This window comes from Diaphorina citri, unplaced genomic scaffold (genome assembly GCF_000475195.1).
Source record: "Diaphorina citri unplaced genomic scaffold, Diaci psyllid genome assembly version 1.1 scaffold227, whole genome shotgun sequence".
In the NCBI taxonomy this organism is placed as follows: Eukaryota; Metazoa; Arthropoda; class Insecta; order Hemiptera; family Psyllidae; genus Diaphorina; species Diaphorina citri.
The window spans coordinates 16,895-42,533 of NW_007377664.1; the positions used below are offsets into that span (position 1 = coordinate 16,895).

The 25,639-nt window shown below is 40.7% G+C and overlaps 1 protein-coding gene and 1 long non-coding RNA gene across 2 annotated transcripts in view; one reads left to right on the forward strand and one right to left on the reverse strand.

Annotated features, from left to right (window-relative positions):
* LOC103506316 overlaps positions 1 to 25,639 on the forward strand; it is a 41,139-nt gene that overhangs the window by 1,867 nt on the left and 13,633 nt on the right. The window lies entirely within an intron of this gene.
* LOC113466202 lies at positions 1,443 to 2,487 on the reverse strand. The gene is made up of 3 exons (XR_003390672.1): positions 2,185 to 2,487; positions 1,794 to 2,066; positions 1,443 to 1,690 (listed from the first exon to the last, which is right to left on the reverse strand). It is a non-coding gene; the product is annotated as an uncharacterized LOC113466202 (long non-coding RNA).

Consider the following 25,639-nt stretch of genomic DNA (forward strand, 5'->3'; position numbering starts at 1 on the left):
GAAAAAGGGTTTTTTTTTTTTTTTTTTTTTTAGTCCAAAGTAGGAAGTGTACTTTATAAAACCTTTATGCATAAAAAGAAAAAAAACATCACCAGAAACACCATCAACACATTAGGGAACCCCTGCCCCAATTATGAGGAATAATTCTTTGAACACATGGGGACAATAATTCTTTACTAAATTCGGGGGACACAACCCGTCAGCAGACTGGGACAATTTTCATTGAATGAGGAAAACATATAGGGGTAATAATTGTTCCCAAAAATCGAGGGACAAATCCCGTCACCAGACCGGGGGACACTTGACTGGCTGATGGAGATAACGTGTGCTCGGTATTATACATTGCTTTGGCGAACTGTGATAAAGTGTTCCTCATATACTGGAACTTGGCCTGACGCACTGCCCTGCGTTCTGATGAGATTTTGGGTAGACCATGGATGTAAAGGGACTTTCGGCTTTCCAGTCCTATATTCCAGCAGGATTAATAGAGGTTGAACTCTTCCTTGAGCCAGCCTAGTTAGCTTGGTTGGTAGCGCGTCTGCCTTGTAAGTGTTAGGTTCCCCCTCGGGGTGGATTTTATCCTCAAGGGATAATGTTCTTTGTCGAAGCGGCTCGTTTTCTATCCTGTCTTCCTTCTCTCTTCGCTTTCGGGACAATAAGACCTTAGCAGTTACAGCTCACTCTATCAAACCTCTCTTTTCTTTTCCATTTCGGCAAAATCCTTTGATCCTACTAACTTTGAAAGGCAAGAGTACGAGTCGAATAGTCTATATCGACCGGTTCTAGTGTAGACGGACCTAGTGAATTGCCGGTTCGGCCACTGTCTTACCTTGTAGTCTGGCTGAGGCATTAGCAATGCCTAAGAGGGGTTTTTTTTAGTTTACTGGATTTTTCCTCCTTGGAGGCGTTTTAACGGTATGGATATATCTCTCTTTAACATTATATTTCTCTGTGTTCCCATCTTACTTTACATTTCCACCATGTTTTACATGTTGAAACACACGTAGTCCCAGCATGGATGTACCTTGCGTTGTAGCTGTGACTCATCGTTCAATGATAAATTCTCTGTTTACTTCATTATTTTGGGGTGAATTTTTGAGTTTTTGGGGTGCATGTTCGGTTTCTTTTTCGGGACTACAAGTTCCTCTGGTCAGATCCCTCCGCCCTCCCCAATCCCCAGGAATCAAATAGAAGATCAGGAAATGTGTAATTCATTCTGTCAGCAAAAATCGTCGGTATGCTACTGCTACTTTTGCGATTCTAGCAAGTAGCAGGGCTGGGTTGTAGTGTAAGTAGTGAGATAGGTCAGTTATTGCGCCACTTGGACCTCAATTCAAACATGTCTTTCTTTTATCTGGCTTGCTTTTTTTCGACCTTTCTTTCATTAACTTTTTACGTTTATGTGTTCAATTTTTCTTTTACTATTGCGATTCTAGCAAGTAGCAGGGCTGGGTTGTAGTGTAAGTAGTGAGATAGGTCAGTTATTGCGCCAGTTGGACCTCGATTTAAACATGTCTTTCTTTTATCTGGCTTGCTTTTTTTCGACCTTTCTTTCATTAACTTTTTACGTTTATGTGTTCAATTTTTCTTTTACTTTTTATATTTATTTATAAAGTCCAACATTTATTTTGAAGACGGTCGTTTGTGTGTTCCAAAGTCAAGGTAGTTTTGCTTTTCTCACTATCTCTACCTTTTCTTATATTTATTTATACATAAAGTCCAACATTTATTTTGAAGACGGTCGTTTGTGTGTTCCAAAGTCAAGGTAGTTTTGCTTTTCTCACTATCTCTACCTTTTCTTTGGTGCCCTTGAAGTTCTTAAAACGATTAACCAGCTAAAAGTGTCTGTCAGGACATGTATGTCTTCAAAACCCCTTTTTGCCGCTTCAAATCGCATTCATACTCGTATTTGGCTAACTTTTGAAGGTATAAAACGGCGCGGCGTCTGCAGGCGATGCCGATGTCGATCGACACGTCCACAAAAAGTGTCGATCGACACTCTTTTCCTTTGATCTTACCTACTTTATATGGGTTTCAGTCGATGTCGATTTGTGTTTTCGACGCACCTTTTCGAAAATTCGTCGATCGACACGTCCACAAGAAGTGTCCATCGACACTCTTTTCCTTTGATCTTACCTACTTTATATGGGTTTCAGTCGATGTCGATTTGTGTTTTCGACGCACCTTTTCGAAAATTTTATCTATTGATATTTTTCTCCATCTTTTCAAGGGCAACATTGGTACTCCTAGGGTGGGCGATGCATTTGTACAACGCCGTTCCGAGTAGTCATTGATTCTTTGAATATGACGTCATACCTGGCTGGATTTTTACTTTCTATTACCGCATTGCCTTTACCCATTTTAGGAAAGAGTTTGTGTTGGAATTTTGGTTCATTTTTTAGGAATTTTAGTCCATGTATATAGGAATTTTGGTTGACTTTTTTTCGAATTTGGAAAAATTGGATTTGGGTGATTGAATGTAACCAATTTGACGGCTTCTGATTTTCTTAGCCAGCCTAGTTAGCTTAGTTGGTAGTGCGTCTGCCTTGTAAGCGCTAGGCCGCGGGTTCGATTCCCGCCCGGGGCAGATATTTTCAAGGGCAACATTGGTACTCTTAGGGTGGGCGATGCATTTGTATAACGCCGTTCCGAGTAGTCATTGATTCTTTGAATATGACGTCATACCTGGCTGGATTTTTACTTTCTATTACCGCATTGCTATTTGTATAACGCCGTTCCGAGTAGTCATTGATTCTTTGAATATGACGTCATACCTGGCTGGATTTTTACTTTCTATTACCGCCTTGCCTTTGCCCATTTTAGGAAAGAGTTTGTGTTGGAATTTTGGTCCATTTTTTTTTAGGAATTTTAGTCCATGTATATAAGAATTTTGGTTGACTTTTTTTCCAATTTGGAAAAATTGGATTTGGGTGATTGAATGTAACCAATTTGACGGCCACTGGTTTTCTTAGCCAGCCTAGTTAGCTTAGTTGGTAGTGCGTCTGCCTTGTAAGCGCTAGGCCGCGGGTTCAATTCCCGCCCGGGGCGTATTTTATTTATCAATCGGTGATTTTTCTTTCTCTTTTCTAAGGCTTTATGGCAGGATTCTCACACAGTGAGCTCTTCCACCCAACCAGTAGTAGACAAATGGGCTCATTAAAATAAACTTGCAGACTTCACATACAAAGCGGGTTAGATAACATATCCTCTATGAGTTTGGATCTCTCCAACCTAGACCTAGAAAGACTTGTCTTAATAAACTTGACGTGGTAAGAAGAAAATAAGTCTTCATTTGACTAGAAACACAACTTCATTGGTAGAAAGGAGTCATGTTTCAACATCTCATGATGCCTTCCTCAGGACCAATAAAGTGCCACTCCTTTCCACCAATAAAGTTGTGTTTTTAGTCAAGTGAAGACTTGTTTTCTTCTTATTTTAGTATTAAATAGGCCCATTGTTTATTTTGAGCTTCCGATTTGACCCGATATAGGCTTGAGGTCCTTGAGGTCACGGACTCACGGGCCCGGCACGCTTACTGATAACGGCCCGTGAGTCCGTCATATCACATTGGAGGTAGAGGTAACAGTCATATCACATTAGAGGTAAACGTTCCAGTGATAAATCATGATAGAATCATCTCGAACTCTCGGAGATATGGAGAGAAATTAACGAGAGATAAGTATGGGAGAGAGAATAAAATGTCATCGAAACAACAACCTTGGGAATCTGGTGATAACGTGTGCTCGGTGTTATACATTGTTTTGGCGAACTGTGATAAAGTGTTCCTCATATACTGGAACTTGGCCTGACGCACTGCCCTGCGGTCTGATGAGATTTTGGGTAGACTATGGATGTAAAGGGACTTTCGGCTTTCCAGTCCTATATTCCAGCAGGATTAATAGAGGTTGAACTCTTCCTTGAGCCAGCCTAGTTAGTGATAAGACCATAGCGGTTACAGTTCCCTCCGTCAAACCTCTTTAGAAAAAGAAGTTATTTACTTTAGATTGGATTTTCTCCTATTGACGATCGTTTTCTGATCGCTAAGAATATTCTAGCCAACTACTATCTACATACGAGTATGTATTTAAGTGTAAGTAGATTATCCCACAGGCCTTGAGGAATGGTACCTGTTTGCAACATTGCAACTGGGGGTTTTTTCTGAACACGCTAACTAAGCAGCCATTACAAGTTTGATGTTTTTTTTTTATATATAAATTTTATGAGTCGCCATTCTGATTTCGTTTGTACATTTTGAGATTTGCATAGCCACCTCTGATGAGGAGTATTTTTTTTTAGGTACTCTTTTTTCCTGCTTTTTGACGTAATGAGGCGCTTTAACGGTATGGACAATTTTAATTCTGTGTTTCCACCATTTTGTGTGATATCTGTGCGTTTTTTTTTACAATATTATTTTATGGGTCGCCATTCTGATTCCGTTTGTACAATGTACATTTTGAGATTTGCATAGCCACCTCTGATGAGGAGTATTTTTTACTCTTTTTTTTTTCCTGCTTTTTGACGTAATGAGGCGCTTTAACGGTATGGACAATTTTAATTCTGTGTTTCCACCATTTTGTGTGATATCTGTGAGATGCAAAGCCAGCGCCAAGAGGATTTTTTTTTTTTAGTTTACTGGATTTTTCCTCCTTGGAGGCGTTTTAACGGTATGGATATATCTCTCTTCAACATTATATTTCTCTGTGTTCCCATCTTGCTTTACATTTCCACCATGTTTTACATGTTTAAACACACGTAGTCCCAGCATGGATGTACCTTGCGTTGTAGCTGTGACTCATCGTTCAATGATAAATTCTCTGTTTACTTCATTATTTCTGAGCTCGTGTATAATCGATTTGTCTCTTACCCCCGAGGCTCTGTATCCACGTTGACTTTAAAGGTGTGTCCACACTTGGTCGACCGACTGAACCGTCCACGCTGCCTTGACAACATAAGATTCACCTCGTTGATCGATGTCAATTGGCCTCTGGACTCTGGACTATGTTTGGACACACCTTTAGGTGTCTTTTTTTATGGCGACAGAAAACAGACTACATTGTTTTCTCTCTCAAAGGAGGTAGAGAAGTTAAAGAAGAGGAGATCCTTCAGGATGGTTTTTTTTTTTTTTGTCGTCCACAAGATGACCTTGACAACATAAGATTCACCTCGTTGATCGATGTAAATCGGCCTCTGGACTATGTTTGGACACACTAGGTGTCTTTTTTTATGGCGACAGAAAACAGACTACATTGTTTTCTCTCTCAAAGGAGGAAAAGAAGTTAAAGAAGAGGAGATCCTTCAGGATGGTTTTTTTTTTTTTTTTTTTTTTCGTCTTTTTCGTCCATCGACCGACTGAACCGTCCACACTGCCTTGACAACATAAGATTCACCTCGTTGATCGTTGTAAATCGGCCTCTGGACTATGTTTGGACACACTAAGTGTCTTTTTTTTATGGCGACAGAAAACAGACTACATTGTTTTCTCTCTCAAAGGAGGCAGAGAAGCTAAAGAAGAGGAGATCCTTCAGGATGGGTTCTTTTTCTGTCCACAAAATTATGATCTACACTCTGCACTACTCTGCAGTTTACAAGTAGACATAATGATAATAATATTATATAAGATAGGTATATTTTTGCCGGGCTCCAAATCGATTTGAATTTCAAATGTGATCCACATTTAACTACTCACTGTCTGAGCACATTTTCCTGGCACAATTCTGTCAGCTGTTTATACATGGGCATATGTTAGACTCTTGTTTATCATACGTCCATTTATCATTTCGGGTGTTACCGTGTCCCAAACGTTTTAGATCAAGGACATAAGGCATATTCGGGTACAGGGTGTTCCAGAAAGCCGAGCCGTCACTGTTATCTCAAAATGACACATTCGGACACGTAACGCTGTAGTTCAGCCAGGCCCACTTTTTTTTGACACACTGTAGGTTTTCAGTTTTCAGTTTTTTTTTATGACTAACTACAGAACTAATGATTAGTTTATAGCACTTTTTAGGGATCCAGTATGATTAATTCAAAGGCGACCTCATTTTAATTTAAGTATTTGACAGGAGCAAATTGTTTTATCAGGCAAATCATGTAAAATCAGGTCACCTGATTAAGAGTCCTAGGTAGTGTTTTTTAGCAGACCCAACTAGTATTCCTCACATTGTACATATAAATACTATTTGGTAGTACATGTTTATACTTATCATAATGTACTTCTTAAAAGGCCGCTGCCTTTTTAGGCAAATCGTGTAAAATCAGGTCACCTAATTAAGAGTCCTAAGTAGTGTTTTTTAGCAGACCCAACTCGTATTCCTCACATTGTACATATAAATACTATTTGGTAGTACATGTTTATACTTATCATAATGTACTTCTTAAAAGGCCGCTGCCTTTTTTTGTTGCGTCATTGGTATTTTGTTTATTACAATAAAGAGATGCTCTATTATACTGTTAGTATAACGTGTCTTGGTCCCAAGTAGATGATCCACAGGCCGTGTGTGTCGGCAAAGTTACATAAAGCCTCGTAAGGTACGCAGGTCTGATGAGTTGTATTGGGTTCACATACAGACTTCACATACTGACTTTACATATAAAAACTACATATATTATACAGACTTCACATACAAAGCGGGTTAGATAACATATCCTCTATGAGTTTGGATCTCTCCAACCTAGACCTAGAAAGACTTGTCTTGCTGCCTTTTTTCACACAAAGGATATCCCTCGCTAATCAGCGGGAGAACTCAGCGGTCATGGAAACCCTACTATAGGTTCTTTCAACTGAGAAGAAGTCCATGTACTTATTTGGTTCTTAAAACCCAACAGTATTGAGGATGGGAACTCTAACCACACGTTACATACCGTGTGTGTCGGCAAAGTTACATAAAGCCTCGTAAGGTACGCAGGTCTGATGAATTGTATTGGGTTCACATACTGACTTTACATATAAAAACTACATATACAGACTTCACATACAAAGCGGGTTAGATAACATTTCCTCTATGAGTTTGGATCTCTCCAACCTAGACCTAGAAAGACTTGTCTTCCTTCCTGGTCCCATTTAATGACCATATTAAGTTTTTATTGGGTCAAGGCTGGAGCAAGTTCGTCATCTTTTCCGACGATAAACAATTATCAAGGAAATCAAATCCGTGCGGTTTATCATCGTTATGTCATTAGGGCTGTTTTGATTTTATACATGATTTTTCCTTAACTTGATTTTTGAGGTCTCTGTTGTTTACCCCTCGAATGAAAACGTAAAGGTGTATCCACACATAGTCGACCGGCCGTCGATCCACGAGGTGAATCTGTGTTGTCGAGGCAGTGTGGACGGTTCAGTCGACATCGATCGACGGCTGGTCGACTATATGTGGACACAGCTTTAGCTTTCTTACTGACCGAACGAAGGAAGGTTCAAGTTTTGAGTCTCGGTGGGCTTTCTGAAACGGAACCGATTCCGATGGCGCCCCTCTTGAATTTCCTGTGGTTAAGTACAGGCGCCATTTCAGTTTCCAAAAGGGAACCGGTGCTGAAAGTTTCCCGAAGAGAAAATACACCTTTAGATGTACCTATGACACATACAAGACCTTGTTTAGACTGCGGGAGTAAGGGTCTTTTCACTCTCATTCTGGCAGGATAAACAAGGTATATTCTATTTTATTTAGTTGTTACCTAGTCAAAGTTTGAAGTGAACGAGGAAAATTTTTTCCTCGTCTCGGCTGGTATTGAACCCACGCCTCCGGTTTATCAGCCGACCGCCTTGACCGCCACGCCATTGAGGCAGGTTATTCTAGACTCGTGAGTGGCAATTTTTCTCGTTCACATGTCTCTCGTATTCTCGTTACTGGGTCAAGACAACTCAGATCCGTAGTTATACGATTTTCAGGGGCACCAACATGGAGCTAATCTTGAGAGTAACACATTGCCATGCCAACGTATGTGCTGATAGTGCCGTAGATGCATTACATTTTAAACTTCAAAAACAATGTCTCGATGTCTTGTCGTTGTAGGTTGATCTCGTCAAAATGGGATTTTGGCTAGGTCCTTTCTGTTCCTTCAATCTGGTACATTAGTTTTTTTTTAACAGGTTTGACATAAATTGTAACGGAGGTCTTATCGTCCCGGAATCGACGAGAGACGGAGAATAAGAGAAAGCCAGCCGTTCCGGAAATAAACTCCGGCTGTTTAAGATAAAGTTTGTCCCACGTGGAAGTCGAATTCGCGACATAGCCCTTGGAAGGCAGGCGCGCCACCCTCCAAGCTAACTTGATTGGATTAGCTATTTTTGGATTCATTTTTATGCATAACCAATTACGCGACCTAGCGCTTACAAGGCGCTACCTTTCAAGCTAGATTTGTACATGCTTGACCCAACTTTTAGGGCTGTTTGTTCCTACACCTAAGCCTCAGACTCCTCAGAGTGGGCTTATTGTGTTCAGAGTTAAGCTGTTCTAAGGTAACTAAACTGGCAATTCTATTAGTGATGACAGCAAACAGTTCCTTAAAATCATTGGTGAACTGTTAACGCTACGCCTCGGAAGCATTAGTACTACTAACTACTACGCTACGCCACTATGCTGATGTTGCATTAATGATCAAGATTATAATGGGGAACTGCTTGGGATTTGTTTTCTTAACGACATAACGCTACGCCTCGGAAGCATTAGTACTACTACGCTACGCCACTATGCTGATGTTGCATTAATGATCAAGATTATAATGGGGAACTGCTTGGGATTTGTTTTCTTAACGACATGGCCATGTCGGTTTGGAGGTCGACCATGGATTGGGGTTTGCCCGCGACTGTTTAACCCTCTGTAGAACCGGGAGCTTTACATAATTATGTATATTAAAAATTACAAAATCTATTATTTTTACAATGTTCATTCCAAGATTCTAACCAGCCTCGTTAGCTTGGAACGTTTCGCCCCTGAATTGTAAGCTCTAGCTCGTTGGTTTGATTCCCACCTGGGGTTAAAATTCTTAACAGACAAGGCTCGTTCTCGGAACGGCTGGTTTTCTCCTATCCTGTCCGCCTGCTCTTTTCGCTCTCGGGACGACAAGACTACAAGACCCTCTTTACTCCAGCTCCCTCTATCAAACTTCTTCTGTTTTGAATAGGGGAAAATCTCGACAATTGTGCATTACAAGTGTTTACCACCTAAGCATCAGGTAAATAGTGTGTTTTTGCGTATAATAACGGTGCTCTAATATTCTGCTAAGAGCATGTGGAACTCATTGAAAATATTGACGTGAGCACATGAATGAATGGTTCTATCAAAACAATATCGCCATTTTTTTGCAAATAAAAAGAGTAATAAACAATAGTTATCTGTTATTGTTTTTGTTTTTCCAGTCAATAACATCGAAAATTGTGCTATATGTATTTGTACGGACTATTGCAATATGGGCGATGTTTTTCCATTTGCTCTTCTTAGCTCAAATCGATGTTATATGAAGCTTGGGCCTTAGGTGGTCAAAATGTACGAAAATCCATTGTCTTATGATACGAATACCAAATAATGACACATTGACAATCCCAGATCCGCGAGGCAAGAAGAAAAAAGTAGGAAGACCATTAATGCGATGGTAAGACCCTCTAATGAAGAGGTCCCATTTTATCTTGATGGACCAGTGATATCATCAGCTACAGCAGAATATGGTGTCTGTCTCCATCGATGCAGGTCGCAAGAGGTCCCATTATCCCAAGAAAATCAGAGGAAATGACAGCGTTCCTCAGATGGACAGCAAGAATAACAGCATGGTATCCGCGAGGCAAGAAAAGTAGGAAAACCATTAATGCGATGGTAAGACCCTCTAATAAAGAGGTCCCATTTTATCTTGATGGACCAGTGATATCATCAGCTGCAGCAGAATATGGTGTCTGTCTCCATCGATGCAGGTCGCAAGAGGTCCCATTATCCCAAGAAAATCAGAGGAAATGACAGCGTTCCTCTAATTGCTTGGAGCAGTTTACATGCATTCTTCACGATAGTTTGATAGTTGCCTAGTGTGGGAAACGTGGCTATGAGGTAACGTGTTGTGGATAAATTGTTCTGACGGCTCATTTACATAGTGTGTCTATTGGGATGACCTGCCCAGGCTATTAATAGATTTGCCGCTTTGCTTCATCGTGTGAGTTAGGGAACTATAGACTTCTAACAGTAGGTGTACGCACGGAAATCGTGAGTGTGTTAGGGAACTAGACTTCAAACTCTAGGTGTACGCACGGATGACGGAAATTGTGAGTGTGTTAGGGAACTTCGAACTGAGGGTATGCGCAGAGAAATCAGAGAAGTGTCCTGACGGGGGAGTACGAAACGTAGACAAACAGTCAAGATCTGACAAACGGTTCAGGAGTTATGGTGATAGAAATTAGGATAAACTAACTGCAAATACAAAATCTTCAAATATACCATAAAATGAGGCTTCTGGTCCTAAACTGACAAATGGATGATATTTTATGTAGTCTAAGGCGTCTAAGCAAAACACTCGCTAGGTCCTTTCACTTCCTTAAATTACATTAGTTAGTGTTTTAAGAGGTTTGATAACGGATGTCTTATTTTCCCAGAATCGACGAGAGAATGAGTATCAGAAAGCCAGCCGTTCCGGAAACGAACCCTGTCTGTTCAGGTAAAAGTAAAAAGTTCGTCCCGCGACATAGCCCTTGGAAGGCAGGCGCGCCACCCTCCAAGCTAACTTGATTGGATTAGCTATTTTTGGATTCATTTTTATGCATAACTTGGTATCCCATGCTAGGTCCAATGACCATGAGCGTGTGGTCGTCATGATGGCAGTACTGAGAATCCTATAATGGTATGTTGGTACTACTGCTAGTAATAATAGTGGTTATAGTGTTAATAATACGTTGGTACTACTGCTGGCAGTCTGATAATAGAGGCGACTTTTTCATGAAAGCTAGAAAAGGCTTTCTAGCTTTTCGTAGAACTTTTGATGAACGGAAACGCACATTAGTGGTATACAAGCCATTCAGATATACAGATTTATTCGACCCTGTATTGATGATACTGGAAGAAATTTCCTTCAATTCTCTATACAAGCCATTCAGATATACAGATTTATTCGACCCTGTATTGATGATACTGGAAGAAATTTCCTTCAATTCTCTCCCTTACAAGTGATATACAAGCTATTGGTTACCACTCATGGTCCAACCGTGCCTTCAGGACTATCAATCGGTGATTTTTCTTTCTCTTTTTCTAAGGCTTTATGGCAGGATTCTCACACAGTGAGCTCTTCCACCCAACCAGTAGTAGACAAATGGGAACGTAGACAAACATACAGTCAAGATTTGACAAACGGTTCAGGAGTTATGGTGATAGAAATTAGGATAAACTAACTGCAAATACAAAATCTTCAAATATAACATAAAATCAGGCTTCTGGTCCTAAACTGACAAATTGATGCTATTTTATGTAGTCCACTTAAGGCGTCTAAGCAAAACACTACTTAGATTTATTTGAGTTCCAACAGCTAACCACGCGCAACGTTGCCTAACTTCATTGATCTATGAGGACTTGTGTAATTCATCACTTCGTCAAGTATTTTTCCATTCGCCTACCCGGCCGAGTGATTCATTGGCCTCACAGTTCTGGTGATAGTGATGGTGACAGTAATGCGCTCTTTAGACTACTTTAAGAGTCTTCAGTTTTGCCACAATATGACATTTTTTGAGGAACTTTGAGACTGGGGAATTCTGTGAGCAAAAATATTAGAATTGACAAGATATTCCTCAAGTAAATGCTAATAATTCTGGTCTGACAAACAGAGAGTTACTGTACCTGAGTTACATACATGAAATTTGGACAAGATATTCCTCAAGTAGGTAAAAGCTATTAATTCTGGTCTGACAGTAAACAGAGAGTTACTGTAACTGAGTTACATACATGAAATTTGACACTTCGATGATTTGACACTTGACAAAAAATTTGATACTTCGATGATCAAAGAAGCTGAACAATACATTGACCTGTCCCTCCGATTTTGTTCGTCTTCGCCCATCATTGACCCTTGACAAAAAATTTGATACTTCGATGATCAAAGAAGCTGAACAATACATTGACCTGTCCCTCCGATTTTGTTCGTCTTCGCCCATCACCTCATAAGGCGAAGAAGCATTGCCACTCCGCGCGACGTGAAATAATTCAATCTATTGACCTTCCGTCATCCACATTGCCCCCTCTCTTCCCCCCACGGGAGATCTACACGTGTGACTCGTAACCGCACAGGCAATAGAGACCTCGCTACTCGACACGCGTTGCTCGGAGCGTAGACTTCGTGAGGTCAGTCCCTCCTCGCCCCTCCCATAGTACAACACGCGAAGTTCCTTGGTAGACACCAATACTTAATGAGTACATAGGGTAATTAAGTAGGTTTATGTACATCTGTATACGTTAGGTATTAACTATGTACTGTCTTATTTACTTACGTAGCTATGTACTTGAGTCTGTTAGTTACAGAGGCAGTTATGTCATTGTTTCGTTACAGTAGAGGAGTGGTTCAAGCATTTTGCCAAACGAAACGATCCACATTTAACTACTAACTGTCTGAGCACATTCTCCTGGCACAAGTCTGTCAGCTGTTTATACATGGGCATATGTATGTTAGACTCTTGTTTATCATACGTCCATTTATCATTTCGCGTGTTACCGTGTCCCAAACGTTTTAGATCAAGGACATAAGGCATATTCGGGTACAGGGTGTTCCAGAAAGCCGTCACTGTTATCTCAAAATGACACATTCGGACGCGTAACGCGTAACGCTGTAGTTCAGCCAGGCCCACTTTTTTATTGACACTCTGTAGAATTTTAGTTTTTTTTTTTTTATGACTAACAGATTTTCAGTTGTTTTTTTTATGACTAACTAATGATCAGTTATGTGTGTGTGTCTCGGATGATAACCCGGAGTTTTGGAGCCTGTTATCAAATAGGAGAAAGTGATGGAAGTCTCGAGAGAACGTGCTGGTTATGGAATATTCTTGTGCGCTTGGCAGAGGCTGACTGTTAATACATAACATAACAGTGAATACAGTAATGCACTCTTTAGACTACTCACCAAAAACAAACAAAATTGACCCAGTCTAGTTAAGTAAGCTTGGTTGGTAGCGCTTCTGCCTTGTAAGCGTTAGGCCGCGGGTTCAATTCTCTCCCGGGGCGGATTTTGTCCCATACAGATTAACGATTTTTTCGAGTAAAGGTCGAAGAAGTTCCTTAAAGTAAACAGGAAAAGTAGGTGAAGTACAAAACAGGTGGTTTGCCATTAGGTACAAACTTTTTTCATCCCCTCCAGTCTCCCTCTCTTTTTTGAACTTGTCCAAAATGTGGTTATGTATTTAGTAAGTTAGCATTTCATCCCTTAGTACCTAGCCCTTCTGATAGCTCCGTATTTTCCCTGAAAAACAGCTCTTATGTTCTTTCAACAATCGACAAATCAGGAAAATTGTATTGTTTCTCCATACTACTCCAAATTGGGACACTAATTCTTCCAACAAATTATGAGCTTGGGAAAAATTCTATGACAATTCAGAGCAAATTTTATGAACAGATCCAGGACAAAAGTTCTTCTTATAAATCGGAACGAATTCTGTGAACAAGTCGGGACAAATTCTGTAAACAAGTCGGGACAAAATTTTCAATGAATGAGGAATATTTTTATTTTTATTTTTTTTAGTCCAAAGTAGGAAGTGTACTTTATTAAACCTTTATGCACAAAAAAAACAAACAAAACAAAAACAAAAAAAAAAAAACAAAACAAAATAAAAAAAACACCAGAAACACCATCAACACATTAGGGAACCCCTGCCCCAATTCTGAGGAATAATTCTTTGAACACATGGGGACAATAATTCTTTACTAAATTCGGGGGACACAACCCGTCAGCAGACTGGGACAATTTTCATTGAATGAGGAAAACATATAGGGGTAATAATTGTTCCCAAAAATCGAGGGACAAATCCCGTCACCAGACCGGGGGACACTTGACTGGCTGACCGCACCCTGGGAGATATATCAAGTAAAACGTGGTCTTCGTGCTGATAAGGCCAACATGATGTGTGTGTGTGTCTCGGATGATAACCCGGAGTCTTGGTGCCTGTTATCAAATAGGAGAAAGTGATGGAAGTCTCGAGAGAACGTGCTCTGTTATGGAATATTCTTGTGCGCTTGGCAGAGGCTGACTGTTAATACATAACATAACAGTGAATACAGTAATGTACTCTTTAGACTACTTTAAGAGTCTTCAGTTTTGCCACAAGATGACATTTTTTTGAGGAATTTTGAGACTGGGGAATTCTGTGAGCGAAAATATTAGAATTTATTGACAAGATATTCCTCAAGTAAATGCTAATAATTCTGGTCTGACAAACAGAGAGTTACTGTACCTGAGTTACATACATGAAATTTGACATTAGGGAACCCCTGCCCCAATTCTGAGGAATAATTCTTTGAACACATGGGGACAATAATTCTTTACTAAATTCGGGGGACACATCCCGTCACCAGACCGGGACAATTTTCATCGAATGAGGAAAACATATAGGGGTAATAATTGTTCCCAAAAATCGAGGGACAAATCCCGTCACCAGACCGGGGGACACTTGACTGGCTGACCGCACCCTGGGAGATATATCAAGTAAAACGTGGTCTTCGTGCTGATAAGGCCAACATGATATGTGTGTGTGTCTCGGATGATAACCCGGAGTTTTGGAGCCTGTTATCAAATAGGAGAAAGTGATGGAAGTCTCGAGAGAACGTGCTGGTTATGGAATATTCTTGTGCGCTTGGCAGAGGCTGACTGTTAATACATAACATAACAGTGAATACAGTAATGCACTCTTTAGACTACTTTAAGAGTCTTCAGTTTTGCCACAAGATGACATTTTTTTGAGGAATTTTGAGACTGGGGAATTCTGTGAGCGAAAATATTAGAATTTATTGACAAGATATTCCTCAAGTAAATGCTAATAATTCTGGTCTGACAAACAGAGAGTTACTGTACCTGAGTTACATACATGAAATTTGACACTTCGATGATTTGACCCTTGACAAAAAATTTGATACTTCGATGATCAAAGAAGCTGAACAATACATTGACCTGTCCCTCCGATTTTGTTCGTCTTCGTCCATCGCCTCATAAGGCGAAGAAGCATTGCCACTCCGCGCGACGTGAAATAATTCAATCTATTGACCTTCCGTCATCCACATTGCCCCCTCTCTTCCCCCCCACGGGAGATCTACACGTGTGACTCGTAACCGCACAGGCAATAGAGACCTCGCTACTCGACACGCGTTGCTCGGAGCGTAGACGAGGTAACTAAACTGACAATTCTATTAGTGATGACAGCAAACAGTTCCTTAAAATCATTGGTGATGTAACTGTTAACGCTACGCCTCGGAAGCATTAGTACTACTACGCTACGCCACTATGCAAGATTATGATGGGGAACTGTTTGGGATTTGTTTTCTTAACGATATGGCCATGTCGGTTTGGAGGTCGACCATGGATTGGGGTTTGTCCGCGACTGTTTAACCCTCTGTAGAACCGGGAGTTCTACATAATTATGTATATTAAAAATTACAAAATCTATTATTTTTACAATGTTCGAATTAAGTAGGTTTATGTACATCTGTATACGTTAGGTATTAGCTATGTACTGTCTTATTTACTTACGTAGCTATGTCCATAGTACAACACGCGAAGTTCCTTGGTAGACACCAATACTTAATAAGTACATAGGGGAATTAAGTAGGTTTATGTACATCTGTATACGTTAGGTATTAGCTATGTACTGTCTTATTTACTTACGTAGGTATGTACTTGAGTCTGTTAGTTACAGAGGCAGTTATGTCATTGTTTCGGTACAGTAGAGGAGTGGTTCAAGCATTTTGCCAAACGAAATCGGTCGTTTGCGACTTAAGGACGTAGAAATCGAAGAAGAAATCGTAGTTAGAAATCGATTCAGGGAAGCTCATTTTCTGACGTTCTTTGTTCAGTATGACCCCAGGACGTAGAAATCGTAGTTAGAAATCGATTCAGGGAAGCTCATTTTCTGACGTTCTTTGTTCAGTATGACCCTTCCCCATTTCATGTATGTAAATGCAATTTCTTTGTGTTATTATGTCACAACTTTGGTGCTCACTGCAGCATTGCAGGATTTTTCCCAATATCTTAATAATCCTAACATCCAATGTTTACCTACCATGCTTGTACCGGTCGCTATGAGCATTTACATGTCATAGCTACCCCATTTCATCTAAAAACGAACCTCATCTGTTTGGGATGAAGGTTGCCCCGGGCGGAAATTCAACCGGCGACCTAGAGCTCTTTTATGGCAGGCGTGCTACCCTCCAAGCTCACTAACATGGATAAGTTTGCGTAGAAATCGAAGAAGAAATCGTAGTTGGAAATCGATTCAGGGAAGCTCATTTTCTGACGTTCTTTGTTCAGTATGACCCTTCCCCATTTCATCTAAGAACGAACCTCATCTGTTTCGGATGAAGTTTGCCCCGGGCGGGAATTCAACCGGCGACCTAGAGCTCTTTTATGGCAGGCGTGCTACCCTCCAAGCTAACTAGACTGGATAAGTTTTTCTTTCATCTGAAATTTTTGAAGAAATGGAATATTCCTGGAATATTCCAGGAAAACTATGAAACCTAAGCCACAGGATTCCATTCCAGATTCCAGGGTCCTCCGGGTTCGAGCCGCAAAAATTTTAGTTTTCACCTTAGCGGAGCTTGGAGCAAGATAGTTTTCCGTAAGTGTTGCTTTCTCTTCTCTTGGAATTATCTATTTACACTAACTTGTTATTCCTTCGCGAAATGTGTTTTATACTTGCAGGAATGTAGCTATGAGTGGTCTTTCATTTGCTATTCCTTCGTGTTACACCACTGTGAGTTCTGCATGTGTGTCTGACCTGTCTGATTGTATGACTGGGTTGGCATGTGTTTTACCTTCGAATGCTAGGTCCAATGACCATGAGTGTGGTCGTCATGATGGCAGTCAATACTGAGAATCCTATAATGGTATGTTGGTACTACTAATAGTAATAATGGTGGTTATAGTGCTAATAATATGTTGGTACTACTGCTGGCAGTCTGGTAATAGAGGCGACTTTTTCATGAAAGCTAGAAAAGGCTTTCTAGCTTTTCGTAGAACTTTTGATGGACGGAAACGCACATTAGTGGTGTACAAGCCATTCAGATGTACAGATTTATTCGACCCTGTATTGATGATACTGGAAGAAATTTCCTTCAATTCTCTCCCTTACAAGTGGTATACAAGCTATTGGTTACCACTCATGGTCCAACCGTGCCTTCAGGACTATCAATTGGTGATTTTTCTTTCTCTTTTTCTAAGGCTTTATGGCAGGATTCTCACACAGTGAGCTCTTCCACCCAACCAGTAGTAGACAAATGGGACGTAGAAATCGAAGAAGAAATCGTAGTTAGAAATCGATTCAGGGAAGCTCATTTTCTGACGTTCTTTGTTCAGTATGACCCTTCCCCATTTCATCTAAGAACGAACCTCATCTGTTTCGGATGAAGTTTGCCCCGGGCGGGAATTCAACCGGCGACCTAGAGCTCTTTTGTGGCAGGCGGGCTACTGTTTTTTAGCAGACCCAACTCGTATTCCTCACATTGTACATATAAATACTATTTGGTAGTACATGTTTATACTTATCATAATGTACTTCTTAAAAGGCCGCTGCCTTCCTCACACAAAGGATATCCCTCGCTAATCAGCGGGAGAACTCAGCGGTCATGGAAACCCTACTATAGGTTCTTTCAACTGAGAAGAAGTCCATGTACTTATTTGGTTCTTAAAACCCAACAGTATTGAGGATGGGAACTCTAACCACACGTCACAGGCCGTGTGTGTCGGCAAAGTTACATAAAGCCTCGTAAGGTACGCAGGTCTGATGAATTGTATTGGGTTCACATACTGACTTTACATATAAAAACTACATATACAGACTTCACATACAAAGCGGGTTAGATAACATTTCCTCTATGAGTTTGGATCTCTCCAACCTAGACCTAGAAAGACTTGTCTTCCTTCCTGGTCCCATTTAATGACCATATTAAGTTTTTATTTAGTGTTTACACCAAAAACAAACAAAATTGACCCAGTCTAGTTAAGTAAGCTTGGTTGGTAGCGCTTCTGCCTTGTAAGCGTTAGGCCGCGGGTTCAATTCTCTCCCGGGGCGGATTTTGTCCCATACAGATTAACGATTTTTTCGAGTAAAGGTCGAAGAAGTTCCTTAAAGTAAACAGGAAAAGTAGGTGAAGTACAAAACAGGTGGTTTGCCATTAGGTACAAACTTTTTTCATCCCCTCCAGTCTCCCTCTCTTTTTTGAACTTGTCCAAAATGTGGTTATGTATTTAGTAAGTTAGCATTTCATCCCTTAGTACCTAGCCCTTCTGATAGCTCCGTATTTTCCCTGAAAAACAGCTCTTATGTTCTTTCAACAATCGACAAATCAGGAAAATTGTATTGTTTCTCCATACTACTCCAAATTGGGACACTAATTCTTCCAACAAATTATGAGCTTGGGAAAAATTCTATGACAATTCAGAGCAAATTTTATGAACAGATCCAGGACAAAAGTTCTTCTTATAAATCGGAACGAATTCTGTGAACAAGTCGGGACAAATTCTGTAAACAAGTCGGGACAAAATTTTCAATGAATGAGGAATATTTTTATTTTTATTTTTTTTAGTCCAAAGTAGGAAGTGTACTTTATTAAACCTTTATGCATAAAAAGAAAAAAAAAAACATCACCAGAAACACCATCAACACATTAGGGAACCCCTGCCCCAATTATGAGGAATAATTCTTTGAACACATGGGGACAATAATTCTTTACTAAATTCGGGGGACACAACCCGTCAGCAGACTGGGACAATTTTCATTGAATGAGGAAAACATATAGGGGTAATAATTGTTCCCAAAAATCGAGGGACAAATCCCGTCACCAGACCGGGGGACACTTGACTGGCTGATCGCACCCTGGGAGATATATCAAGTAAATAAAACGTGGTCTGCGTGCTGATAAGGCCAACATGATGTGTGTGTGTGTGTGTCTCGGATGATAACCCGGAGTCTTGGAGCCTGTTATCAAATAGGAGAAAGTGATGGAAGTCTCGAGAGAACGTGCTCTGTTATGGAATATTCTTGTGCGCTTGGCAGAGGCTGGCTGTTAATACATAATATAACAGTGAATCTAAAATATATACAGCCCCTTGTGTAACTGACTGACTGACTGACTGACTGTCTCACTCACTCACTCACTCATACTAATTCTAACCCACTTCTAGATGTGCTAGAAAGATGCGGTTTTCACCATTGGATTCCTTATTTTTCTAGGTCGCGAGGTAGATTCCCGCCCGGGGCGGATTTTATCCTGAAGGGATAATGTTCTTTGTCGATGCGGCTCGTTTTCTATCCTGTCTTCCTTCTCTCTTTGATTTCGGGACAATAAGACCTTAGCAGTTACAGCTCCCTCTATCAAACCTATCTTTTCTTTTCCATTTCGCCAAAATCCTTTGATCCTACTAACTTTCAAAGGCAAGAGTACGAGTCGAATAGTCTATATCGACCGGTTGTAGTGTTGATGGACCTAGTGAATTGCCGGTTCGGCCACTGTCTTACCTTGTAGTCTGGCTGAGGCATTAGCAATGCCATATACACTTGCTCTGGGTCAAGGCTGGAGCAAGTTCGTCATCTTTTCCGACGATAAACAATTATCAAGGAAACCGAATCCGCGCGGTTTATCATCGTTATGTCATTAGGGCCGTTTTGATTTTATACATGATTTTTCCTTAACTTGATATTTGAGGTCTCTGTTGTTTACCCCTCGAATGAAAACGTAAAAGTGTATCCACACATAGTCGATCGGCCGTCGATCCACGAGGTGAATCTGTGTTGTCGAGGCAGTGTGGACGGTTCAGTCGACATCGATCGACGGCCGGTCGACTATGTGTGGACACAGCTTTAGCTTTCTTACTGACCGAACGAAGGGAGGTTCAAGTATTGAGTCTCGGTGGGCTTTCTGAAACGGAACCGATTGCGATGGCGCCCCTCTTGAATTTCCTGTGGTTAAGTACAGGCGCCATTTCAGTTTTCAAAAGGGAACCGGTGCCCAAAGTTTCCCGAAGGGAAAATACACCTTTAGATGTACCTATGACACATACAAGACCTTTTTTAGACTGCAGGAGTAAAGGGTCTTTTCACTCTCATTCTGACAGAATAAACAAGGTATATTCTATTTTATTTAGTTGTTACCTAGTCAAAGTTTGAAGTGAACGAGGAAAAATTTTTCCTCGTCTCGGCTGGTATTGAACCCACGCCTCCGGTTTATCAGCCGACCGCCTTGACCGCCACGCCATTGAGGCAGGTTATTCTCTACGCGAAGCGCGACCCAATGCACAACACCGCGAAGCCCCCGGGAGCGCGCAGCGCGACCGTAAACAAGGGAGCGCGAAGCGCGACCCCATGCACAGATTCATTTTTATGCATAACCAATTACGCGACCTAGCGCTTACAAGGCGCTACCTTTCAAGCTAGATTTGTACATGCTTAACCCAACTTTTAGGGCTGTTTGTTCCTACACCTAAGCCTCAGACTCCTCAGAGTGGGCTTATTGTGTTCAGAGTTAAGCTGTTCTAAGGTAACTAAACTGGCAATTCTATTAGTGATGACAGCAAACAGTTCCTTAAAATCATTGGTGATGTAACTGTTAACGCTACGCCTCGGAAGCATTAGTACTACTAACTACTACGCTACGCCACTATGCTGATGTTGCATTAATGATCAAGATTATAATGGGGAACTGCTTGGGATTTGTTTTCTTAACGACATGGCCATGTCGGTTTGGAGGTCGACCATGGATTGGGGTTTGCCCGCGACTGTTTAACCCTCTGTAGAACCGGGAGCTTTACATAATTATGTATATTAAAAATTACAAAATCTATTATTTTTACAATGTTCATTCCAAGATTCTAACCAGCCTCGTTAGCTTGGAACGTTTCGCCCCTGAATTGTAAGCTCTAGCTCGTTGGTTTGATTCCCACCTGGGGTTAAAATTCTCAACAGACAAGACTCGATCTCGGAACGGCTGGTTTTCTCCTATCCTGTCCGCCTGCTCTTTTCGCTCTCGGGACGACAAGACTACAAGATAACAAGACCCTCTTTACTCCAGCTCCCTCTATTAAACTTCTTCTGTTTTCAATAGGGGAAAATCTCGACAATTGTGCATTACAAGTGTTTACCACCTGCGCATCAGGTAAATAGTGTGTTTTTGCATATAATGACGGTGCTCTAATATTCTGCTAAGAGCATGTGGAACTCATTAAAAATATTGACGTGAGCACATGAATGAATGGTTCTATCAAAACAATATCGCCATTTTTGTTGCAAATAAAAAGAGTAATAAACAATAGTTATCTGTTATTGTTTTTGTTTTTCCAGTCAATAACATCGAAAGAGTCGCGATTTTCCTCTTGTTGAAGTGACATCGTGAGATTTTCTCGAACTTTCCGGCTTAGGCCTATAGTGAGTGACTTGAGTTTTTATGGTTGGTTAATGTTAATAGCAATAATCAGGAGTTTCCTACGCGCCGTCCAATATTCCTCTATAACTCCTCGTGATTCCTAGGCTTCAATGTTCCAAGACAAGTACCTTCATAGTACATAATGTAATAGAAGAGGAAAAAAAGAAAATAAATTAATTAAAATATTTGAAAAATAATAATAAAAGTAGAAAGTAATAAAAATAAATAAAAAAACATTCCCTCACTATGAAAAAAATCTGGTGTGAACATCACACGACTTTCTATTACATTAAGTCGGACAGTTCTAAAAGTTTCACCATTCGATTCCGCGTGAACCTTATTGGAATTTCCTTTTGACTTTGCAGTTCGGGCATCCGTGAAGTTCACAACAAGCTGGAGAAGAATCGGCGCGCGCATCTCAAGGAGTGTTTCGAAATTCTCAAACGTCAAGTTCCTCCCGCTCAGGAAGAGAAGAAATCTTCCAACCTGAGCATCCTACATAGTGCTATTCGATATATCCAGGTAAGATAGATAACTAAATCAAATTAATATAGACTCTAACCCTCAGTTTTAAAACGGCAATTTAAAATTACTCCTGAAAGTTACCAGAGATTTGAATGCTGAACAAATCGGACCGACCGGCAACCCATTTGAGAGTCTTGGCAGAAAATTAAAAAAAAAAAAATAAAATAAAATAAAAATAAATATTTCCGTTGTGGACCTCACTTTGTTCGTTGCATCATGAGAAGGCCAACTTTTTTCCTTATTCCGTCGCTTCGTGTAATAGGCAGGTACTTGAACATTATGAATACTTAAATGTGATTAGGCATGTCTAGAATGCTAGAGATGTTAGTGGAAGGTAGTGCGCCAGGCCAAGTATGTTCCTTAGGACGGGAGCCATAAAGTGAGTTTAAATTAAACTCGCTTTAAATTTAACTCTCGGATTAAGCAATCTGATTAGTTGATTTTAAAAAAAAATCGTCAGGCCAAGTGAAATACTAATAGGCAGGTACTTGAACATTGTGAATACTTATACATGTGATGAGGCATGTCTAGAATTCTAGAGATGTAAGTGGACGGTAGTGCGCCAGGCCAAGTTCCGAAGAAGTTTTTCTCACCCTCATAGAGCGACTTCCCCTGAAGATGAGATGTTTTGAAATTCGGTGTTTCGGTACACAAATTTTACTGAAATAAAGTAATGGATCTCTAAAGTTAAACAATCTTGCGCGTGGTTGGTATCCGGATGGGTGACCCTCTGGGCCATCACGTGTTGCTTTTTCCTAGCCCTACTCAGACTGAGGTTAATGCGAGGATTGTGAGATTTGTGAGGAGGCGTTTAGCTTGTCGCCAAATGGAGGGTGAAACCCCCGTCACTGAAGACCTTAACACATATTCATTGACGTCAACGTTTAAACCCATTTAAAATAAAAATAACTATACTTAATAATAAATAACTACCAAAAGTCCCCCAAGGTTTGAGATTTAAATATATTTATTTCTTTCAATAATACATAAAGGTACAGAGGAATTTTTCCTAAGCTAAAATATTTAGCTTCTGCGAAAAAACAGGTGACAAGTTTGCTTTATAGGTGATGGGTAACTTGGACTAGGTTTCACAGGTTGAGTTTTTTGAGGGTGCCTATTTAGCTATTAGGAGAACCTAGAACGCAGTTGATAACAAAGAGGCACTTCACACGAAATTGCATTCAATAAGGTACCGCATATAAACAGTTAGCTCCATACCATTAGCATACTGGGTGATAGGAAATTTTTATCGAAAGAGTAGATGGAATATGTCGAATAGAATAGAGAATATGCCTTGTTTATCCTGCTGGAATAGGACTGAAAAGTCCGTTTACCCCCACAGTCTAAGCAAGGTCTTTTTTTTTAAGAGGTTTGACAGAGGGAACTGTAACTGCTATGGTCTTACCCTCCCGAAATCGAAGAGAGAAGGAACACAGGATAGAAGAAACCCAGCCGTTCCGAGAACGAACATTATCCCATCAGCTTAGTTGGTAGGATAAAATCCGCCCGGGCGGATTTTATCCTACCAACTAAGCTAACTAGGCTGGCAAAAAAATCGAATGAAACTCACGACAAGTGAGAAAGGGACTTTACATATACAACAACTTTACCAACACCGGTAGCCACCTACCTGTACACTCCCGAGTTAGCCGTTTCTTAACATTGATACACAAGAGGACTGTTTTGTCCCAGGGTACAGAAGTTTCGAACGAGTCTCCAATGAAGTAATAGTCACACGCAAAATCCTGAAATATCAATTGAAATTAACAACAGCCTAGAGTCAATGCCCTTGCTAATAGCAAAGGTTGAGTGCAAAGGGCATCCACTGGTAAAATTTGTAACCGAAACCAAATGTCAGCCTAAAATCTCATAGACTTTTTATTATGTGGAAACACTTACCCGAATATAGGCAATAATATATGTCAACATATAACCGCGACGTCCATTAGATTCCCCAGCAGGAATACCACCATATCTCTTCGCAATGGAGTAGATCTTGTCCTCATTATTCTTCACATCCTCAGGATCACCTAAAACAAGAAGAGCCATGTTGTCATGCAGAAGGTTCCGGGTTCGAGTCCGACCATTGACAAAAATTTGTACTCGTTTTTCGATTGCAAATATTTCTACGGGTTACTTTCTGGTGTTCTTGTGTTGAGCCAGCACCTAAATGGGAAGTATCGTGTCTCTTATCGACTATATGTGGACAGAACTACAAGGCAGGCCACCCCCTAAGCTAACAAGATTGGCATAGAGGTACTTTTTTAGATTGGGTTGGGTAGGTACTTGACAGACTTTCCGCTCGTCTAAGTAGGTGTGTCCACAACGGAGAACCAACCACCAATCCTCGCCTAGTACCGACACAAGAGAAAATAAACCATACTTATGAATAGAAGCATCCTCAACGGAGTCTTGACCATAGCTCCGCATAAAATCAAGAAATTGAGCTGAGTATTTTTTCTGCTATGATCTCGGTGCGGCGAGGGTCAATGGTCTACGGTCGTGACCGCGCACCAAAGGTTAGACACGGGGTATGGTTTACCTTCAAACAGCACAGTAGCAGCGCACATTTCGTCATCTCTGAAGCCCAGTATCTTGGTGACATACAACTTCTTCAGTCCATCTGTAAGGAGCTCCAGGTAGCCAGGATCTGGCCGGAAGAATTGGCCTGCTTTTAGCTGAACGTTGTCCACCAGTCGAATCGAAGAGGGCTGACATCGCTGAAAAAAAAAGTAAATAATAATAATAAAATAAATGGAACGATTTTGTTTTTCAAATTTTAATAGAGCGATTCTCTATCAAACCTCTTTTGATCGTCTCAAAACCCATGAAATAAAAACAAAGGTAGATTCTGTTGAAGGGGGGGGGGAAAGAAGAGCCCGCGGCCTAGCGCTTACAAGGCAGACGCACTACCAACCAAGCTAACTAGGCTGGGCTGGGCGTAACAAACGAAAAAGGTCTATTATTGAACTACTGGAGAGTGTTATCACTCCCGTGTGTTGTGACTGATAAGGAGTCTGTGTCGTGACATGACAGGCGTGACCATATCATTGAAACCCAGTGGAGGCGCTCGGGCTTCCTCGGCATTAATACCGAGGAAGCCCGAAGGCAGAACGAGGACCGAAAAGTCCCTTTAGGCCTGCCGCACACGCACATTGAAAGCGTAGACACGTGACGCGCTACTCAATGTTTGAATGTTGCGCGACTTACTTATGTCTTCTTGAGTGTGAGAGGAACTATCATTTCCATAGTTTACATATTGTGGCATCGCGCGACTCCGCGCTACTACTCTTGGCAGGATAAACAAGGTATATTCTATTCTATTAAAATTAACGCGTCTACACTTTCAATGTACGGCAGATCTTACTCTTGCCACTGGTTCAGTGACCAAAACCTTATGATTATTTTATACTACATCACTGCAGTAGCATAATTATTATGTTTAAACGAGATATGATAAGTGACGTCATTAGGTGGTAGGCTTCTACTGTAGAAATGTCTAGAATCTTCCCATCAGGATTGTGGCACCTATTACACACCACTTC